This window comes from Capra hircus, assembly GCF_001704415.2.
Source record: "Capra hircus breed San Clemente chromosome X unlocalized genomic scaffold, ASM170441v1, whole genome shotgun sequence".
In the NCBI taxonomy this organism is placed as follows: Eukaryota; Metazoa; Chordata; class Mammalia; order Artiodactyla; family Bovidae; genus Capra; species Capra hircus.
Genome location: NW_017189516.1, coordinates 20,955,685 through 20,959,530, shown reverse-complemented (window position 1 = coordinate 20,959,530; position 3,846 = coordinate 20,955,685). Strand labels below are relative to the sequence as shown.

Genomic DNA, 3,846 nt, shown 5'->3' with positions numbered 1-3,846 from the left:
GAGACGTAGGTTGGATCCCTGGGTCGGGAAGATCCCCTGAAGAAGGATGTGGCAACCCACTCCAGTACTTTTTTACCTGGAAGATCCCATGGACAGAGGAGCCTGGTGGGCACAGTCCATAGGGTCACAAAGAGTCAAACACAACTGAAGCGCCTTAGCAGGCATGCATGTGTTAATAAGCCTTCTACAGTTGAGGATGACAGGAAGGGGCCCTTGAGTAAGTGACATCTTGGTTGAAATATAAAGGATATGAAGTTAACCAAGCAGAAGAAGGGGAGACAGAATGTGCCAGTGACATGTGTAAAAGCACTTGGAGATGAGAACAGTCAATGTTTTTTTATTTATAGAAAAGAAAGTGAAATTTATTTAATGAAAACTAGAATTATAAAATTAGCAAATACAGGCACAAAAAATATATACAAACAGCAGCAGCACTATGTATTGACTCACATAGGGTAATATCAGTGGTTCAAGGGCACTCAACACATCTTGTCAGTTAAAGGGAAAAAAATCCAAACATACGCACACACACAGGCAAACAAAAAACAAAAACAAGAACCCAGCATTTTTCAACAGTACACTCAATCTACAGCAAACACAAATTCAGAACTGCTTTACAATGCTTCCTTTTTTAATACAAAAGATGCCCATGTTGCATTAAATATATCTGTATTTTTCAGTGGTTTACTGTTGACTTATTTTTAAATATATTAATGTTATTACATGCAAATCTTCCCTCTATTTAACAGCCTTTCCTTTGTCTTTTTTTATTTTTAGTATTGGAGGGTATTTATTATTTTTGTTTAACCATTTATCATTTATTAATTATTATTTTTTTTAACTTTATAATATTGGATTTACCATCATGTGTCTAGCTTCCACCTACCAAAGATTTCTGGTTGGTAGGCAGACAGGTGCCTTATTCTCTGGGAAACTGAATGCATTGGTTTTAAACACTGGCCAGAAAATGTGTGTTTGCCATTTCAACACATGGAAATAGTTACAATGATGCGTAAATTGCCATTTTCTGCAAAACGCTGTGCAATGCTGGTGTCAAAGACTAGGCAGTCACTGTTCATAATGGCTGTTGCAATTCCCTCATGAATAGATCAAGGCGTGGCTTCCCAAGCCAATCGCCGCCTATGAGCATTTAGCTCAAGTCAATAAGCAGAATTTTTAGCTTGCTCGCGTGTTCCTATCAGCTGTACAATCGCAAAGAATTGCTGGTGACCATCTTGGTTTTCCTGTTTCTCCAAGACTAGCATGAAGTCAAAGTCAAAACAGGACTGCACCATCACCCAGTCATCAGCACCAGGAAGATTAATGTCTATAGCAAGGAAAACTATATCCTCTCCCTGTAGGGTTGTCATGGACTCATGGTGATGCGTCAGATGTGGCACAACAGCACCCAAAGAGCCTTGCCATTTACAGGCAACACCAGGGAATGGACAGGAACAAGGCCTAAACTCACAGAGCTCTTCGTGGTCGGCCTGCCTTTTCTGTGTAGAGTTAGTTCACAGAGTTAGTTCACATCCAGAAGAGGAATATGTACATGCAAAAGTACTGAATTGGCCACTTTGTCCATAGCCAAGTTGCAAGTGGACCCCAATGGGCCCCGGCAAGTCGGACAACGTGTGAGCTTTGGGCGGCAGTTGAGACAAATGAGACCGCCACATTGACAGGGAAAAATGGGCGGCAACACATAGTCAAAGCAGACCAGTCACTCAAAAAGACTCGGCAGGTCATTGTTGGCCGCAGCGGTGTCAGGGCAGGCACGCTCTGGGAGGATGGCATACATGTTGAGGTCCCAGTAGGTAACGCTGGTGCAGCCTCCACAGCTCATTTCTGTGGGCGGAGAGCACGCTGCAAACCCTGGTTCTGGCTCAAACGCATTTCTTTGCCAACGCCAACCGCCGCCACCACCTCTTCCTCAGGCCACCACTGAAGGGACACTCTGGGAAGCCTTTGTTGGGCCACAGTTTTGCACGTCATCAAACCCCTCCCAGCGCTCCTGCTAAATATTGCACACTAAAGACAGGCCCCCCCTTGAGGAGGCACTACCCGTGCACCGGTGGCCTGGAGGTGGCAAGAACAAACAATATTTTTTTTAAGTATGTTTATTTATTTGGCTGCCTGTGTCCAAGTAGCATGACAGGAGATCTCTGATCTTCACTGTGGTATGCGGGATCTGTTTAGTTGCATCCTGTGAAATCTAGTTCCCTGACTGGGAATTGAACCCAGGACCTCTGCTTTAGGAGCAGAGAATCTTAGCCACTGGACCACCAAGGAAATCCTAAGAACAAACAATTTTAACCTGGGAAAACCAAGCCATTTAAGGTAGCAGACCAGCCTGTCGAGCAATAGGCACATTGCCAAGACCCAGATTAGCCCAGCCAGGCAGAGGGAAGAGAAGGAAATAGGCAACCTGGTAATATCCTTGTGCAGCTCCATAGTCCTGTGTAATGGACAGGCTGAGGGCTGGCCTGTGCCTCTCACCAGACCTGGAAACTTGGGCCCCCAGCCCCTACTCATGCACTCAGGAAGGCAGGTCTCTGGACCACAGTGTCCCCACCAGCACAGGTCAGTGAGGGCTGACAGTGGTTAAGATACTGGCTTCTAGAGTTGGGTGACCTGGGACCCCTGGCAGGGTGGCCTTGTGCAGTTTACTTATCCTCTCTGGAGTGCCCTCTCCTCTTTCTTGTACTCCAGGTAGTAGGTGTTTGCAAATGTTAGTAATTATGAATACCGAGAGGTATTATGAGCCTTGGGATATTTCAGGGGAGAGAGGTAAGAAGAATGTGGGGCCTCTAGGTCTGCATTTAGGGCGCCAGAGCTCACTTCCTCTTTTGTAAGCTGATTTAGTCTCTTATTGGTCAAGCTGGTTCAATTTGGTTTCTGTTACTTGTAAACAAAAGCATTTTATCTGATAACGATTTTTCTTTTTCTTTTTTTTTACATAGAGAATTAAGAAAAATTTTAAAGTGGAGGGTGTTGTGATGAAAAATTTAGCTGAAGTTCAGCAGTCTTTGTTTTTGTTTTACATTTTGCATTTGGAGCAAGCAGAATGATGCCCTTACCCCCCAAAGATGTCCCGGACCTAATTCCCAGAACCTGTGAATGTGTTAGGAATTCCCAGGTGGCACTAGTGCCACAGATCCCACCTGCCAATGCAGGAGATGTAAGAGATGCGGGTTCGATCCCTGGCCGGGAAGATCTCCTGGAGGAGGCATGGCAACCCACTCCAGGATTCTTGCCTGGAGAATCCCGTGGACAGAGGAGCCGGACAGGCTACATTCCATAGGGTCGCACAGAGTCAGACACAACTGAAGGGACTGAGCATGCACCCACATGAATATGGTACATTACGTGGCAAAAGAAAAATCAAGGTTTCAGATGGAATTAAGGTTGTAAATCAAGTGACCTTAAAATAGGGAGAGTATCATAGATTGTTTGGTGGACCCAGTGTAATCACAGGGGTCCTTCAAAGTGAAGAGGGAGTCAGAATCGATCAGATGGGAGAACTCAGCTGAAGTTATTAGCTTTCAAGATGGAGGAAGTAGGTCAGGAACTGAGGAATGCAGGGGCCTCTGAAAGCTGGAAAAGGCAAGAATACACAATTTCCCTTAGAGCATCTAGAAAGGAACCCAGGCCTGCTAACAGTGAGACCCATGTCAGATTTCTGACCTCCAGAGCTGTAAGGTATTAATTAGTGTTGCCTTGAGCCGCTAGGTTTGTGCTGATTTGTTACAGCAGTGATAGGAGACTCATACAGCATCCTTTTATTTTTCTCCTCTTAATGTCATTGAAGAGAAACTCAACACCTTTGACTTCAACTAAGATATGTAG

At 44.8% G+C, this 3,846-nt stretch overlaps 1 non-coding gene and 1 pseudogene across 1 annotated transcript; both read right to left on the bottom strand.

Annotated features, from left to right (window-relative positions):
- Positions 1-983: 983 nt before the first annotated feature.
- LOC102174642 lies at positions 984-1,992 on the bottom strand (annotated as a pseudogene).
- A 224-nt stretch (positions 1,993-2,216) lies between these two features.
- Positions 2,217-2,289, bottom strand: TRNAR-CCU. Its single transcript has one exon. It is a non-coding gene; the product is annotated as a tRNA-Arg (tRNA).
- Positions 2,290-3,846: the final 1,557 nt, after the last annotated feature.